Source organism: Carettochelys insculpta, chromosome 1, assembly GCF_033958435.1.
Source record: "Carettochelys insculpta isolate YL-2023 chromosome 1, ASM3395843v1, whole genome shotgun sequence".
Lineage (NCBI taxonomy): Eukaryota > Metazoa > Chordata > Testudines > Carettochelyidae > Carettochelys > Carettochelys insculpta.
The window spans coordinates 160,210,810-160,230,057 of record NC_134137.1 but is presented as its reverse complement, the minus strand read 5'-3'; the positions used below and the strand labels follow the sequence as shown (position 1 = coordinate 160,230,057).

Below are 19,248 nucleotides of genomic sequence, written 5' to 3'. Positions count from 1 at the left end.
CAAGAATCCTTAAATAATGCTCTCTTTGGAAGCATACTCTGTAAAGTTAATTAACACTTACAGGTAAAAGAGGAGTTTGGCAATTATATTATGCAATATTTTAAGTAAGAGCCAAATTCGTATCCTTTAGGAATCAATAATTAATTTACTAATCAATAATTCACTAATGAGGCAAAAAAAAGTAGAGACATAACTACATTCTCCCACTACCGACTTTCTGGTATTAATAGATATTAGAACTAATCAGGAATTTTCTGTTCAAATGATTTTCAGTAAAACTTCCAGTTTCTACAAAATTAAAATTCTGATTTCCCAATGGAAACAAGCAGCAAACATTTTATTGTAGATTGGTTTGACCTTAATTAAAATATTTTTTAATCTAAATGAAAGCATTATATTTTGGAGTTAATTCAGAATTAAACTGCATTTGCCTCAGGTGGGGCTGGCAGTTGTAGTTCTCTCCTATGATCTGGTTTCATGGACAGTCAGCATCTTCCATATTGCACTACAGCCTCCCCTTTGTTCAAGGGGTTAGTGTATCACTGATGATATTTCAGGACTGTGGTGCATCATGGGACATTTAGTCCAGCCAGAGAGAATGACCCATAAAGGAAGAACAATCACAAGTACCACCTGATCTACAACATTTGAGTATCAGAGGGGTAGCCGTGTTAGTCTGGATCTGTAACAGCAATGAAGGGTCCTGTGTCACCTTATAGACTAACAGAAAGGTTTTGAAAAGCTCAAAAGCTCATGCTCAAAACTTTTCTGTTAGTCTATAAGGTACCACAGGACCCTTCGTTGCTCTAACACTTATGAGGCATCACAGCACCATAGGCAGATACAAGTAAATATCAAACAGGCTTGAAACTAGATATTTTGATTCAATTTATAGACTAACAGAAAAGTTTAGAGCATGAGCTTTTGTGAGTTAACTCACTTCTTCAGATGCTGAAGCATCAGATGCCAGCATCTGAAGAAGTGAGTTAACTCACGAAAGCTCATGCTCTAAACTTTTCTGTTAGTCTATAAGGTGCCACAGGACCCTTTGTTGCTCTACAGATCAAGACTAACACGGCTACCCCTCTGATACTTGATTCAATTTGACACCGAAATGAATGTTTTCATTGCGGAAAGGTAACATGTTTCACTTTGAACAAAAAAATGTTAAAGTATTAAGCATTTTTGGAGCAATTTTTCATTTGAAATATTAATCTGTTGACTTTGTCTTTCTCAATTCAAGCCAAATCCCGTGTTGTCGAAATTTCGGTTTTCATTCAGTTCTAATAAATATATGTTAACATCTTTATTTTTGTGCATGTTCCCACTGTTTCTATGCTGATACACATCATACAAAAATTCAATTCATACAATTATATTAAGGAATTCTAAGGTTCCCCATATATGCTCTAGAGCTAGGATAAGTGAAGTACTCTATGATTCTGAGTGTGCTAACTTGAATTTGTTTATTATATTTTGCAAACTTTAAAAAGTTGATCGCACTTTAAAATATGGCACATTTTTTTCCCAAATAGCCATAATATTGTGACACTCAGTTTTTTTACAGTTTATAAAACTGTCCATTGTTGGGCACCTACATGCCAACATATAAAGTGAAGCCATTTTTGAAAAACAAATAAACCAAAATTTTGTCCTGGGAAATGCTTTTTTGTATTTTAATGTTTGATAATTTAAATATCAATGTTTTTGACAAACTTTTTTAAAACAATGACTCCCATCTGCCTCCCTTCTTCTCTACTTTTCAGTATTCTCTTTGCAGTATTGTCTGTTTGCATTTAGAAGAGAGCATTATGACAAATTTAAGCTCAAAAGTTGAATATTTCAGAAAAGTGAAAATGGTGATATTCATTGATAATTGTTTGTCACCTTTAACAAAATTATGTTTTCTGCAGTCTCTTGCATTTGATGATTCCAGGCAGATGCTTTTCACTAAGACTTAATGCAACTGTCCTTCTTCCCTAAGGAAGATATGGAATGTGCTATCACCTGAGAACTTCTATTGTCTTCTAAGACTTTACTTGGTTACGCATTTCTCCTCATTTTTCTATGTAGATTTTGATGCTTGTGATTACAATACAAGCCAAACGAGCATCTCAGTCAATGGAATTGTTCGTAAACTTAGCTTTATTATTGTCAGATAAAATATTAAGTTATTTCTAATACACCCAGAGGAGAAATAGAAGTATAAATCTCTCTTCCATCTGTGTATCAGATGATGTAACAGTGAAGCTCAATAGTGCTGGTTGTATGTTTCAGCTGGCCTGACCAGGTGCTTGTTAACCAATTCATTAATATCCTAACTTGTATCTAGCTGGTGTCATGTAAGATATTAATAGAAAGCTCCTGATCATTAAGTTCATTTCATAGTGTCTGTATGGGGAACAAATTTCAAAGTTACAAATACAGTTGAAGTTATGTTTTTAAAGTACATCTTCCAGACAGAGCTAAAATTGCCCCAGCCTAGACAAAGTAATAGTGAAATGTATCTCTAAGATATAGTGGCAAAAATGGAAATGGAATTTACACAGACATTAAGACAGGATTATCAGTACAAAAAGAAGAGGTGATAACCACTCAGCATGTGAAACAGATCAAGTTGAATATTAGCAAATACCATCGGGGAAGAAAGCAGAATAAATCTTCCTTTACTAAGACTGTCTGTTACTTTCCTCACAGCTTCAATAAACTTTACTTTGGAGCAGGGGAAAGTTAATTTTCCGAATCATTCATCTGAAAAGTTCACTGAACTATAAAAGACTAGGGGGCATGGAACCCCAAGTTTTCCTTCACCCAGGAAAACAAAGGAACTGAGCACTCCGTGAGAAATGCTAACTAGATGGGTGGCCAGCCATCTTCTTGGGACATCTTGAACGAAGACTGTAACTTGTTTTGTTGAGGTTTAGCCTCTAGAAAGCATTTTTTCAATTCATTTGCCTGTAACCAGTTCTAACACTGTCCTTCACACTTGATCTCCCTTCAAATAATGTGTTCGTTTGATAATAAACTAGTTTTACATTTATCGGTTCCGTGTTCGAAGAGAAATGAGAGTTAAAGTGATAAGTTTTGAAATTTATGATGAATTTTGAATTAGAGAAGCAAAAACCCAATTATTATTCCTCTGGATGGTTCAGGAAGGGCTGGAAGTTGCAGAGCACATGGTGTGTTGAATATTCATAGTGTTGGTGTCATCTTGATGGATATAACAAGAACTTGTGTACGCCAAAAAAAGGCTGCTAAAATCAGAATTGCTGCATCAGAGCTGCTAAACACACACCTGCTCCGTGTGCACTTCTCTGCTGGCCAGCAGTCTCCAGGCTGTGAGTCATAGCAGTACAGAATTTAAGAAACCCAGTTTTCCAGAACATGACTTATTTAACCTGTTACTCATCTGAACTGCACCTCAGAATGTGACACCCTCCTATGTACAATTCAGTTATATTCTTTAAGTTATTTTACAAGTTGTCCATGGACGTTCTTCATATTTATACAAACACTGTAAGGATTTTCTCTTCAAATATTTTGAAATGTCCTGTAAAAAGCATTGCTATAAGTAAATCAGACTATTTATTCTGAAACAGACACCGAAGATCAGAGATGTGAGAAGATCAGAGAACATGTCAGAAGACTTAACATCAGAGACAAATGAGGAACTACTACATGATTATGATGGTACTGTAAAGCGGACACATGTTCTCATGCTTATTTAATTGTGATGTGGGACTATCATTACAAATCAGATAATCAAGTTCTTTCTTGAAAATTGAATACTCCTGTTTCACTCAATATCTATTCAGCTATCTTACAATAGCAAGTTGTATGAATCACGTATGAGATAGGACTGAAATTATGATGCCCCACCAAGATCTAAGGGAAACTATGAAAAAACTTAAATCTGGTGTGCCACTGACCCACTGCATAATTTTGGTCCATTCATTTCAGGGATATGTTTATCAGGGAATTAGCTGCAGCAGTCTCCCTGTAATGCACAGGATACAGCTGTTCCTGGCAGGGATGGGATGACTGATTGTGCTTCCCAGTTGATTGAGGGATAGAATGAGCTGTGACTGGACCCCACAGTAACCATAATTTGAGGGCTGCTGAACGTGTCCCACAACCATCGCTCTGTGTCCTGCTCTCTGCCCCTGTTTCTGCTGCAGCTCTTTTGCAGCCAGTTCTTGGGCCAATTTCAATTACTGCCCTTCTCCAACTTTAAACCTTGCCTTTGATCTCTGGCATCACCTCCTGACCATATGTCTAGCTCCTGCACTAGCTCTGGTTTAGGGTTCTGCCTCTGATCCTCAGTTCTGCTCTCAACTAAAACTGCAGTTACCAACTTTCTGGTCGCTGAAAGCCTCACACCCTTGAGCTGCATCTACACTGCAAGATAAATTCAAATTTAATTCAGTAAGCTCGATTTTACCACATTACTGTCTTCACTCTAAAGACCATTAGCTCGATTTTGGGTTCAATAATCTCAAGATCACAAAATCACAGTTACCTGATGGCTATAGCATCAAGCTCAAATTCAGAAGTTAGATTAAATGCAAGTGTGGTAGCGTCTCACTTCGTAAAAGTCTTCCCACTTCTTAAAAGTGAATTTATTCGCCTCCAGAGGTGTCCCGTATGTAACCCATAATGCCTCTCTCAGTGCTCTGCTTTGGCTGCTGCTCTCCAGGAACAGGAAGAGCTTGAATTTCCAAATGGGAGCAGCAAGCCTCTAGCTGTGGGCTCATGTTAGTAGGAGAAATGGCTTCTCTCTTTTTATGCTGTGTGCATCTACCCATTCAAATAGCCCATGCAGGGAGTTCATGGCTCTGTCTGTACACTTACTATTTTTTTCTGTGCTGCCTGGCACCAGCCCCGACACTCCATACCACACATCAAACAAGGCTGTGCTGGGGCATGCTTGCATAACACGCTGAGAAACTTCTCAGCCACTTACATGTGTGCAATCCTCCTTCCCCTACCCCCACAGGTGCCAAACAGTCTGGGTCTTTCCCACATCAGGTGGGTGGCCCCCACCTGATAAGAGGATGTGTCTGCTGTTTGATGCTTACGTTCCTGCCTGTCGCATGTTTAGGGGTCCATGGGAGTGAAAGATAGTCTGGGCTTTGCTGCTGCCATGGGGAAGTCTCCCACAGTGGTTAAGATACTGGGAGCTTTGCTGAAGCCATGGGGAAGTCTCCTCTGCTGGTTAAGATACAGGGGGCTTTGCTGACATCCCCCCCCACCCATACCAGGCCTCACTGCCGCTGGAGAAAAATCTTCAGTGGTGGCTAAAGGGCTTGCAGCTGCTGCTGGGGAAGGAACAGCTTAACTGACGGCCCCCGCCCCTCATCCTTGGCCCATACCTGGGCTTGCTGCTGCCACCGGGCAAAAGTTTTCCCCAGCAGCTAAAGGGCTTGCTGCCTCTGGGGGAGGACGACTTCAACTGGTCAATCAGTGACCCCCCTGCCCCCTACTTGGCAGCTAAGGGGTTTGCTCCCACCAGGGAAGAAACTTCAACTGGCCACCCACTGCACCTTCACTTCTCCCATAGTGGGGATTGCTGACACCTGGGGGAAACCAAAAATTCTCTGTTCCTGCACTTTGCTATCCTTTTTCTTCCAACTTTAAAATGAAGTCTGGGACCCCGCACCAAGACTTTCCCCAACAGCAATATAGTCTATGGGGAAATCAAAAATTCTTTCTTCCTACATTCTTCTCAATGTAGGAAACATTTCGTGCCCCTGCATTATTTCCAGGGATCACATTTCTGCAATGAAGGGAGGTGGAACTCTCAGTGGATGGCCAGCTGAGAATACAGTCGCTGCACCCGTTGGCAGTACGATGTATGGGGAAACCAAAAATTCTCTCTTCTAATTTTGAGGGACTCTGCATTATTTCCAGACATCAACATATTTTCAGGGATCAGGAGGGGAATGAGGAAAATGCAATGTGGGAAGATGACATCAAGACCAGTGAGCATACCTAGAATGCTACAGGGATGAGGGAACTGTGGGATAGCTTTCCACAATGCACTGTTGCAACAATTGATGTTAGCCAATGTGTGTGTTGCAACAATGACTTGACTTTGTGGGGAGCACAGTGGAAGTGAGGATGATCAAAACTAAACTTATAAATTCCAGAATTAGAAAATCGATATAAATAAATTTGAATTTATCTTATAGTGAAGAAACAGCCTTTCCCCAGCCCTACCCCTTCCTTGGTGACCTGCTCCTTGCTCATGCTCCATACCCCTCCTCTATATTTCTTACTCTAGCCCCACCTCACTCACTCATTTTCACAAGGCTAGGGCAGGAGTTCAGGTTGTGGACGAGAGTGACGGGGGGGATCCAAGCTGGGGCAGGGGGTTAGGGTGCAGGAGAGGATGAGGGCTCCAGCTGTGGGTTTGGGCTCTGGAGTAAGGGTGGGGATGAGGAACAAGGAAGGCTGGGACACAAGTTTGGGATGCAAAGGGGGCAGGAGTGTGGTTACTGAAGGGAGCTCTGGCTGGGGCATTCAGACTGGGAGCTCTGGGTCATACTTACCTCAACAACCTCCAAGGGATGGGCCAACATGTCCCTTCATCTCCTAGGTGAAGATCCAGCCAGGGAGGATCCATAGCCCACATGGTTCCTCCCCTGCCCAAATTGCCAGATCTGTAGCTCTGAGTCACGGGAACTGTGGAGCTGTCACTCTGAGCCCATGGGGCCACCTCTACACCTAGGAGCTGGGGGGACGTGACAGCTGCTTCCTAGGAACTATGTGGAGCTGGGCAGGGAGCCTGCCACCCCCATGACAACTGAAGTTTTAATGGCCCAATCAGTGGTGCTCACTGGAGCTGCTGAGGTCAGTTTTTGTCCATCTGTTTTAGCTGAAAACTGGACACCTGACAACTATAACTACATCTCCAAGCATGGCATGGTGCTGATTCTTCACCCCTGCTTGGCTGTAACCTCCAGTCAGGAAAAGGCCCCAAAAGATGCCTGCGGCAAAAAAAGGTTTTAGCAATAAAGGTCCGCCACAGGGAAAAATTGTAGCAGTGGCTGGGATTACTGGGAGTACTGAAAGTATCGTGGATGTTCAAGAACAACAAGAAGTCTTGTGGCACCTTATAGACTGACAAATATTTAAGGGCATAAGCTTTTGTGGGCAAAGACCTGCTTCGTCAGGTGCATATTGTGGATGTGTTATGCACTGTTGGGCATGTAAAGAAACATGTAGGGTCGATCTTGGACTATCTTTACTCGCCTGAGCAGTGCTTTACAATACTATATAAATCTATGCTGAGGTAATATGTTCAGTGTACATACACTACTCCATAAGTAGAGACAAATGTATGATAATGTAGAAGAATCTTATCTTTCACTATTACAAGCTATGCATTTTCATCTTGCTGTATTTTGAAGACTTGGCATCTTGGTTTGCTGAAAGGGTATTCTAAACAAAGCAGTTGATTAAATACTGGAGCAAAGCTGAGGCATTTAATCAGCACATCAGCTTTTTTATTGCCTGGACATTCCAATATGAAGAAGGATACTGTTATTAGAACGAACATAAAACAAAGTTTCAGGCAATACAATCTTACAAGAAGAAGCCACAAGGACTGTCCTGAAGGGGTTTAGCATTGATGTGATGGTGACAAGATTCACAATCTCTAATATTTCCCACTGTCAGGTTTAAAAAGTGAAAAGAAAAGCATTTTATTTCTCCACATTTGGAATGTCAAGAGAATCCCTCCTCCTCCACGGTTAGCAGAGGGGACCAGAGATGATGTGCTGCAATAGGGAGCTGAATAAACAATAGGGAGTTCTTGTTACTGCTTAAAATATGATTTTTGCATTAACGTCTTCACACTACATTATGCTTGCTCTACACACTTTTGCTTTCACACACACACCATTTTGACTTTGCTTCTGACTTGCAGCAAAGCAAGGAAAAATCATATGCAAAACAAAATCAGTGTGCCACTCACTCCCCAAATGTCATTTTCTTTATTTTTATTCAGTGTCTCTCCTTTTTTCCGTTCAGACCAGTTTAAAACCTTAGTCTGGGCTAGGGATTGCACGTATAAACTCACTGTTTATCAGAAAACTATAGTAAGAATACTGGCAAAGTTAATACCTATTTTAGTGACATTCCAGCAAAGTCCTCTATACTTAAAATTGGTAAGGCTAGTAGAACAGGTTTTATCTCTAGAATTAAAATAAACTGTAAGTGCATCCTCTGTCTCTTATCTTAGTAGTAATAGTAGTATTAATGTGGCACCTAAAAGCCAAAATCATGGCACAAGAACCAACTGTGGTAAGTTCTATAAAAAGATACAGGAAAAAAAAGACCTTCCTCCTCTTTGAAGAGCTTAATTTAGGTTTACATAGTCAACTTTTATTTTTATGAAGCCTCTGAGAATTTTGACATCAACTTTAAAAGGGACTAAGATTTAGCTTTTTAAAGGACCAATTCTGTCAGATGAATGGAAGGTGTCATGGTGTTATACTTCATGAAAATTGTCTTATTAATATGAACATGAGTAACTCAAAGACTTTTTATGCACAATGTATCATGTAACATTAATTTTAGTGTTACCATCTGCTGGATCTGTATATGCTATTCTTGTGCCTGTATCATTCTTTATGTGAAGTTAGAAATATGAAGTCTGAATCTGGTTTTAAAACTGAATATGCTTATAAGGGCCAGTAGGGTATGTTGGGAACACAGTGGCTCACTATACAAACCAGTGATCTATGGATAGTTTTGTTTGCCCCATAAACAAAAAATGTGGTTGGTCCTACAAAGACATGGGGCTAGGCTGCCTGCAGCTGAAATTGATTTTGGATGTGGTACATTTCCATCGAAGGTGAGAAAAGTTTGAACTGAGCACAGAGAATGACCACTTTGGGCAAAAGTGATATAAGAGGCAGAAAACAATGGTTAGGAGCATTTACCAGATGTCAGGAGAGCCACCTCCCCTGCAACTTATCATGTAAGATGCATAATGGGAACATCTAAAAATGAACAAACGAAAGGATCTGGCCCAAGATAGGAGGCTGCTTAGCTTGTGGAAAAGATGTTTAAATCAAATATTTAGGGTAAGATTTTGCATGTAACAAGTTTTAGTTTATTTAGAATTAGCTGGCAGGCTTTTGTTTAACTTGGTAACCTCCTTTGATATGGCTGTTTTCATTTACATCCACTTAAATCCTATTTCTGTACTTAATAAAACACACTTATATTTGTTATCAAGCCCACTGTAAATAATTGTTAATGGTGGGGAAAGGGGAGAGAGAGCACCCACTGTGATTACCTCTAGTTCATTGATAAAGTGGGCAAATGTACGAGATTTCTGTCTGAAATCTTTTAAACAGAGAGAGACGGATTTATTTGTGGGGTTTGATTCCTTTTTGGGGTTGATTGCCTGCTGCTGAGCCCTTGTATCTGAGCTATCCTGGAGTTGAACAGGTTCAGCATCTGTGATGTTCTGCAGTGGGGCAGTTACCACAACTCTTTGCCTTTACTGGTGGAAGCCAGTAAGTCAGTATGGTGGGGAACACCAGAGTGCACGAAGGCAGGCATCTATGGGGAACAACTTCAAGGGGATTTCTGTGATTCAGCCTGTCACAGTAGGAACATTACAATTTTCAAGGTACTTCTTTTCTCATATATGCAAACCTGGCTATAAGTTTTCTGTGTTAGAAGCTGAAATAAATAACTTCTATCTCCAGAAACATTAGTAATTTTGAGTTTTACCCAAAGACCTGTTTCTCTAGGAAACAGACTGCTGAGCACACAAAGACCCTATAACTTTGACTAATAGCTCTCTTTCAAAAGTTTTTGAATCTAGCTCAGATACCTGGTTTTGCTGAACACTTTAGCTGGTCGAAAATGGTTTTGGACAAGCCTCTTGATAAAAGCTGCTCAGGAGTTTTCTTTTTTCTCAAAAAACTGAACTATGGGCATGTGATGTACCATACCTTTGCATTGCTATAAACAGTCCCACATATTCAACAGGACTTTTCTTGGTGTGCAGAGTGAAGTACATCCTTACATCTTTGCAATATTGTGACCTCTTATTTACTATTTGTAATTGTGTAAACATGTTTTTGTGAGCTGTCCCTGGTTACTATTCCGTGTGTTTGACTTGTCAACTGATTTGCGTCATACAAGGTCATAGACTCATTTGCTATATTATGAAAAAATGTGAATAGAAGAGCAATGAAAACAGAACGACAACAAATAATGAACAACCCTTGCTAGACATGAACACTCTTGTATGCCTGTGAATAAAGTATTTGCACAAAGAATAGCTATTCCCCAAATATTTCAGGATCATTAAAAGTCTTTCATCCAAAATTTTGACTTCACAGAACTTCCAATTTACTGTGTCTACTCTACCAAGTTCTTTTGAAAGATTTTTCAAAAGAAGGAGCTCTTCCAAAAGATCCCACGGAATGTCTTCACACACACTTTTTTGATACTAAAATTGAAAGAATGCAGCTTTTCTGCCAGAACCCATCTTCCACTCCCCAATCAGGAAGAGTTCCTTTCTGTGAAAGCTTCTTTTGAAAAAATGCATGTGTACATACTTTACAGGACCTTCTCTCAGAAAAGCAGTCCTCATGGTGCTGTATTTTTTAATCTCTGGCCCATTATTCAAAAGAGTTGGGGCTGTGTGGATGTGCCCTTTTGAAAGAACAACAAGAAGTCCTGTGGCACCTTATAGACTAACAGATATTTTGGAGCATAAGCTTTTGTGGGCAAAGACCCACTTCATCAGATGCATGGGGTGGGGGTCCCAGAGGAGGATTTAAAGAGGGAGTCTCAATAAAGGGGAGGGTCAGAGCTGACAAGATCTATTCAGTCAGGGTGGCTATGGCCCATTATTGGTAGTTCATGGGGTGTTGCGAATATCAAGAGGAGAAAACAAAACAGTTCAGTCTTTTGAAAGAGCAGATTGCTCTTTCCATCTGATTTTTGTGTGTATATGCAACCTTCTGCAAGAGGGAGGGATAGCTCAGTAGTTTGAGCATTGGCCTGCTAAACCCAGGGTTGTGAGCTTAGCCATTGAAGGGGCCATTTTGGGATCTGGGGCAATTAGATTGAAAAAAAGTTAGAGATGTTGATCGGTCCTGCTGTGAAGGCAGGGAACTGGACTTGATAACCTTTTAAGGTCTCCTCCAGCTCTCTGAGATAAGTATATCTCCATATCATATTTGGAAGATCATCTTTCAGAAGATCTCTAATGTAGACATAGCCATTAACTATTTCAAATGCGATTCTAGTCCAGTGAAAGCATCATGTAAGCTCTTTGGGGTACTTCATGAATTTTAAGGTCAGAAGGTACAATACTATGATCACGTAGTTTGACTTCCTACACAAAACAAGCTGTGGACCTCACCATGTATTTTTTGGATCAAGTCCCTAACTTCTATCTTAGCTTTAGCATATCTTTTCAAAAGATATCCAATTTTATTTGAAGACTCCACCACATCTCTAGGTCAATGATTACAAAAGTTAATTATTCTCTTGGTTAAAAATTTGCTTAATCTACTTTCAGCTTCCAATGACTCAATCATATTATTTCTCTGTTAGGTTAAGGAGATATTTTCCCCATCCAGATACATGTAAACCATGACAAGCCATCTCTTAAATTTCTCTTGATAAATACTTAAGCTTTCATTGTCTCTCTCTAAACCAGGTTTTCTAGACTTCAAATGATGTTGTAGCTCTATTCTGAACCCTTTTCAATACATTTTTGAAGTGTGAACGCAAGAGCTGAACACAGTATTCTAGGAATGGTCTGATAAATGTCTCGTACAGAAGCTGCTGCTATTCATTGTTACCCTTGGTTATACATCTAAGGATCATGTTGGCCCTTGATTAGGTACAGCAAGAAACAGGGAAAATAGTGGTAGGGATGATGTCAGTCCACAGACACCTACCTGCCGTCCAAGGGGCATACACATGTTTAATTTGTTTTAGCATAACCCCCTAATACCTTTTCTGTCTCACTGAAACCTCCAATCGGGTGTTATCTACATCCTTTACTGCTAGATGAATTTCCCTGCATTCTAGATTAAACACAGATATTGCTAACAAGTAGCTGAACAGCTTAACCGTAGGACACTGGGAAACTCTGAGGGTGGAGATTTTAGGGGGCACCCCCTACTTATCCTGGTATGGGCAGAAGGCAGGGAGACATCATCCTTTCCTCCTCCCTTGAGGCAACATATTAAACTGCAGCAAGGGAGGTTTAGGTTGGACATTAGCAAAAAGTTCCTAACTGTCAGGGTGGTCAAACTGGAATAAATTGCCAAGGGAGGTTGTGGAATCTCCATCGCTGGAGATATTTAAGAACGGGTTAGATAGATGTCTATCAGGGATGGTTTAGATAGTACTTGGTCCTGCCATTTGGGCAGGGGGCTGGACTCAATGGCCTCTCGAGGTCCCTTCCAGTCCTAGTATTCTATGATTCTATGCCTCTAGGGACTCACACAAAGCTTCTCCAAGACAGTGACACCAATTATGACAAACACTTGCAAAAGTCATGCAGGACTGAGAGAAGATATTTGTGCTCTTTCCCTGCCCACACACAGGCAACTGGCCTCTGTAGTTGTATAATTTACTAATTCATACAAATGCAAAGAAGCAACCATACACATTAAACTAATTATTAATGTTATAACCTTTCTTTGCTACCAGTTCAGGTTCTGCTTCCTCTGGTATTACACATATTAGTGCTAAACTTTGGTACTACATATACCTTCCTGAACTTACACACTCTAATGAATGCATACATAACTACTATATAATAAAAACCTTTACCTTACATTGTAATCTTTCAAAATTAAGAGCATTTCAATCTATACCCATAATCTTATGTTTCATTTTGCTTTTCACTAGGCAACTAAGTGAATGGCAATAAACATATTACCAAAAATACACTATTTTAATAAGGTCACTATATTGTCAATATGCAAATACTTGTGATGTATTCAATTAATGATTGGATATGAAAGCTTTGACATAAGATTCCTTGTTGTCTACTTACTCTAACCTCAATAAGTCTCCAATAACTTCAAAAGTGCAAGTGAAAAAACAACCTCCTCCATTCTTAGTAATTGGTGTACACTACTAGTAAAGCACAACATAGATTGGACCATCTGACTTTAACTTCTTTGATATCTAGCTCTGTTGCAATATAAACATCACTCTAAACCCAAGAAAAACAAAAAAAAAATACTGATGTATACATTCTTGTAAGTTTCACTGCACTTTCATGCATCTGGCAGCAGATTTTCTCAGCCTCTGTGCTGTTAACATATCCAACAAAAATAAAAGTTGTTGTCCTGGCAGCACTGAAGCTATTCCCTTTAAAAAGAAAATAACCTCCAGGAGACAAAGCAAGTAAAATAAAAGGCAGCATTTAAATATCCAGTGATAGCATTTCTTGCTGCAATATATCTACCTGCAAAACTGGTATAGCACAGCGAGATGACTTCTTCATGGAAGCCCATAAAAATCTCACCAAAACAGGAAGCCATTCAAACATTAGATCTTACTATACATTCAAATTATTATTACATGTGAATTACTAGGATAGAATTGATGGAAGGAAATAGTGAGGAAGGCATTGGACACCACTGCATGCAGAGCCCAAGGTTGTTGATGATGATGAGGATAGAATTCCCCTTACAGCTATTGTCATTAAAAGAATCCACAAATTTAGTAAGTAGCACAAAACCATCCCTGGATAGTGGAGGTATTGTATTTTCAAAAGCATATCAAATAAAGAAACAACATTTGGAGACTGAATATAAACTTGCTACAGGTTGGACCTTTCTAATCTGGTACTCTGTCTAGCAACATCCATAATATAGCATGATTTTAGTTAGCCAGACAACCACTTATTATGGGTGGGGGCAAGTTTCCTGTAGTCCCATCAAGTTTGTTTCCAACCACCAGTTGTGGCTGTCAGTGTTCTGTGCTGTTATTTAGCTGTAATTTACCCCTAAATGTCTTCTAAGAGCCCAGTACACAGTGGAAGTGTTGGTAATGTGCTAGATAATATTGACACCCCCCCCCCGTGGGCCAGCAAATTCTTTCATTCTGCACCAGTTGGGTCCCAAGAGTGCTGGATGGTAGCAGCTCACCTTGTATTCTAGATATAAGCAAATATTTTAAAAGGAGGAAAGGGTTTCTGTTCAAGTTGATGTGGTTTTATTATTTTTCCTTTGACACTTTCACATCCAGCAAATACCTATGAGATATTATTTTAGTATGGAATAAGAAAGACAATTTACAAGAAACCCCTAAATTAACTGCATATGAAGTATAAATTATTTTATTGCCCTCATTAAAAAGCTTATTTCCCTTTCAGTGATCAATCTGGGAGTTTAAGAGGGACCTCTCTTTTTTTACTCACTCCCCAGGGCTATGGGATTATTGTTGAGACTCCTGTGGTTTTAGATCCATTTTTGGAAATTGAAGAGCCTGTCCTGAAAATATATCTTGCACCAATTAAGAAAACGACTCCTGGTAGAAAATGGAGCCATGTTTCAAGAGACAGGAGCAATGTTTCAGGCCAGACAGCTGATCTGATCTAAGAGTTTTCTGAATAATGAATTGGTAACAGACTTGTATTTAAAGGGCATTCCCTGGGATCATAAAACAATCTATGCAGTCTTTTAGGCTTCTAGATTTGAAAATTAAACAGAAAAACAATTTATGCTGACCTGCATTTTAAATGTTCACAAATGAACTGAAGTATTTACTGTAACATTCTTGTAGATATCACTCTTATTAGAGGTGATCCTTTTTCCATTCCCACTGAGGAAGGAATCAATGGTAACAATGCTGTCAGCAGAAAAAGGGACTGTCTCCCACCAAACCTGAAGGGGAAAAAAAGCTACTTTGAAAACTATTCTGAGAGCGCTACTAGAGCATATTGCAGCCTGCATTCTTCAGTGTGGAGATCAAGAACAGCCTCACTTCCATTTGCAGAAGCTCTGGATTGTGCATACATAGGGATTGTGATTCCACTGATTCCCACAAGGTGGGCCCAGGAAAAGGATGCAACAATTCAAAATGCTGGAAATGTGCTTGTGTTGCCGTTTAATTACCAGCGCTCACAGAGAAGTTGTAAAAAGAAGGATTAAATACTTCAACATTACCAATTATGAGGTTTAAGCAGTTTGCGAACAGTTTGTACAATTCTTCTTGAACGTCAGGACTATGCACGCTGGGGCAAAATGTAAAATGAGTCAAAGCCAGTGCGTGTAGTATATAACAAAACTGAACGCCTCCTTTCAACCATAACACGTAAACAATTTTATATTTGTATGCTGTATATTACATCCAAAAACAGAATGTTAAATTTGCAACATCAAACATTCAAAAAGTTAGGGAACACCAGAACAAGATTGCCTGTGGAAACTTATCATCATCATCATCATCAACTACCATGGGCTCAGTACCCATTGGTGTCTGATGCCTCTCTCGCTATTTCCTTCCACGTTTCCTGTTCAGTGCAGAGTGGCTTAGTTTCTGTAGACTAGCTCCTCACCAATCTACTATATCATCTACCCATTCTCTGCGGGGGTCTGTATCTCCTGATCGAACTGTCCATTACTCCAAATACCAGGGTCTTGATTTTTCGTTCATTGTTCTTTCTGGAAACTATGCCCGACTAACTGTAACTTGGGTTGTATGACCTTCTGCAGTAGGTTCTCTTTCGTCTGTATTTTCCTATAAAATTCCTCATTCGTGACCTTCAGCATCCATCCTATTTTCAGGATCTTTCTGTAACAACTTCTCGCAAAAGCTAATATTCTTTTCATTGAATCTTTTGTTACCACCCATGTCTCACATCCATACAACATGCTGCTGAATACAGGTTTTCAAGATTCATTCCTAAGCTAATTACTTTGCTTTTCCAGATCTTATCCATCGCCTTCAAACTCACTCTCATTTTTGCTCTTCGAGTTGCTATTCCCTTCTTACAGTCTTGATCATACATTATGTTGTTCCCCAGATATGTGAACTTCTCTATGGTCTCTAGTTGAATCCCATCTACACTGATCTTCATTCCTATTTTCTTTTCTCCAAATACCCTTGTTTTTGTTTTATCAATGCTCATAATCAGTCTGTACCACTTACCTTCCTCATTAAGCACCTGCCCTAGTGTCACTAGCTTCTCCTCATCTTTCTCAATGATAACTATATCATCTGCAAACCTCAAGTTGTAAATTCTTATCCCATGCACAGATATCCCTTCTACCTCTTCTTTGATCTTGTCCATTGCTCTCTCTAGATGAGTGATTAAGGTACTTGGCAACAAGGATCCCCTTGCCTCGTACCTCTACACATTCTAAACCAGCTCCTGAACTCTTCACACATGCTTACTGCTGCCACCACATTGTCATAAATATCCTTCAACAACCATAATGGTCTGCTATCCACTCCGTATAACTCCAACACCGCCCAAGTCACTTTCTGATAAATACTGTCAAATGCCTTTTGAAAAAATCGATGCAGCAAGTGTATATGTTCTTGTTCTTTCATTGAGGTTTCTCCATTATCAGTCTTAGTGCCAATATCTGCTGTACGGTACTTGTATCCTGAACCCTGCTTGCTCATCTGCTAGATGTTCTTCTACCTGAGATCTTAGCCTCTCTGTCAGTATCATTAGCAGCACCTTGCCTAGATGACTCGTTAGGGCAATAGTTCTGTAGTTCTTGCACTCCAATGCACTTCCTTACTTAGAACTTGGAAACTTAGTTTGATGCTATGGTGCAGATGCATTTTGACAAGTCTCGGAACTTCACCACATACTAGCAAACCAACAAACCAAAATTACTTCCATAGCTAATAATTGAAAGTCACAGAAAAACAATGTAAGAAAAACGCTGCTTGAGAAAGTATTAGTTTAATGTAAGGATATTTACTTCATATGCTTTGTCACATGATGTCGCCATTTTGTGATTTAACAATTAGGAAGCGTTAACTTTTTGAATCTCAATGTCTACTGTCATTAAAGAATTATTGTCTGACACCTTTTGCGAACTCACCTCAAAATAATGTCCCCAAACTGAAAAATTTAATTGATAAATATAGGAAAATGTTGAAAAATAAACATTGATATTATCTTTTGTAATTATAAAAAAATAAAATCATATTTTGCCAGATCTAATTATGATGAAGTCTTTAATTACATGATCACACCAAAGGTCCTGCTCATTGACTGGGTAGCTGTCAATTTTAATTTTATCTTAAACCATCAACATGTGGCCCCAAGCATTAGTTATTGCTTACTAGCCACATCCTATACTGAAAATAAAATTTTCAGTTTTTTTCATAGTCTTTTGTAATGCTGCTCTTATTGTAGTATCTGAATGCTTCACAATTGTTCACCTTTGAAACACAAACATTTCAGATCAAGTCTCTTTCTGAAGATGATTTTTATATTTTAACATTGGAGCCAAAATGGTTCATCATATGTATATAGTAAGGCTCTGTCTACATGGCACCCTAAACCCAAAATAAGATATTCAATTTGAGCTAGGCAAATTCCATATATTATTTCGAAGTCAATATAGGCTATTTCGAAGCATCCCTTACTCCTCCTGCAATGAGGAGTATAGAGATGCCTAATAATGTGCCTGTTATTTTGAAAAATATTTTGGAATAGTGGGTGTATTTCAGTGACACAGAGTAGCTATTCTGGTATCCTGAAATAGCTCTGCTGTGTAGACATTGCCTAAGGGAGTAAAGGTATGTCTTCACTGCAGAGTTAACACAAGTTGTTAATGTGTAACCCATGTATCTAACAGGGAGATACCTCTTCAAGAACCTTTGGAGGGGAGTAGGAATCACTTGTGACTGGGTCTTCATCATTAGGCAGAGATGTAACATTTAACACTCCACACTCAGAAGTTTCTGGAATTGGGTGTGGCAGTTGTGGGGTCTGCTCCAATAGCCTCTGTGTCTACTGGTGGGATCAGACTCTATGATGGAAAGCAGACAGGGCAGCTGCTGATCTAAGGCCATGTCTTGTGTGAGCTGGGAGAAGATGAGCTGAAGAGGAGACAGCAGGTTGGTGTCCCTTATTCCGAAGCACATTGCTGCAGGTAGTGATGATGTTAACCCTCTAACAGGGAACATGGGCAGTGTTAATATAGTAATTGGGAGAGAGTCATTTCTATTTTGTTATTCTCAGGGTTTTTTTTTCTTGAAACAAGATTTCTTTGAAATCTATATACTTGTGACTAACCAGTCACTCAGTTACATCTGTTTGCTGGCTGTCTAGCACTGATTCACCATGGAGGAAAAATCCACCTGGATTCCAACTGAGGAGTCCTACAAGCAAGTAGAGGGAAGATGACTCAAATTCAGCAAACTGTGTAGATTTAGTGATCAGGGACACTGAGACTTAGGTGAACAAAACCTAAGCTTTTGGAATCTCTCAGTTTCTTCTGTGTTTTGTGTGGACTGAACAGTTCAAGTTTTACTTTGGTTTTCTCTTTCTTTATGTTTATTGTAACGGTTGTGACAGGGTCAGGCCAGAAGGCTAGTTTGCAAGGGGAAAGAGGCAACTTTAAAAAGAAAAGCTGCCCTGGGAACTCAGCTGAGTTGGGGCAGCAGGGACAAGGCCGCTAAAAATCAATTAGGACCAGCTGGTCTTAGCTGAGGTTGCCAAGGGCCTTTTAAAAACCCTTCTCAGGGAGGAGAGAGAGAGTTGAAGTGGAGATTTCAGAGGACTGAGGAGACTAGAGCAGATGAGGAGAGAGTTAGAGAGTGACTAAAGAGAATACCAACAGTATCAAAAACAGCAGGGGACATGAGGAGGTCCCACAGGGAGTGTTTGGGCTCCCAGCCCCTGGTAACATGGGTGCTCAGCTGGAGGCTGGGAAGGACAGGTTACTCAATCCAGTCAGACCAGCGGCCTCCTACTCACTGCTCTTTGAACCAAAGGACCAAAGCCTAAACCCTGTTAAGGGCAAGCAGGCCCCATACTGTGGGACTGTAGGCAGAACAGAGGTCTGGGCCAAAGAACAGCACTGCCCTGCCATAGTGTGAACATGATGTCTGTGGGTTTATAAAATAGTTATGTTATGCTGTAAAAAGAGATTATTATTTGTTTATTTATCAATTTTTATACATTTATTTGATTAAATTAATTCTTTAATTCCTTTAGGGACTTGAATATGAGTTGGCTGACCCTGTGCAATCCCTAATGAAGATCCATAA

At 39.7% G+C, this 19,248-nt stretch overlaps 1 protein-coding gene across 1 annotated transcript in view; it reads right to left on the bottom strand.

The window, feature by feature from the left end:
- The window catches only part of IL1RAPL1 (interleukin 1 receptor accessory protein like 1), a 588,383-nt gene that overhangs the window by 549,954 nt on the left and 19,181 nt on the right, over positions 1-19,248 (bottom strand). The gene's annotated exons all lie outside the window — the stretch shown is intronic.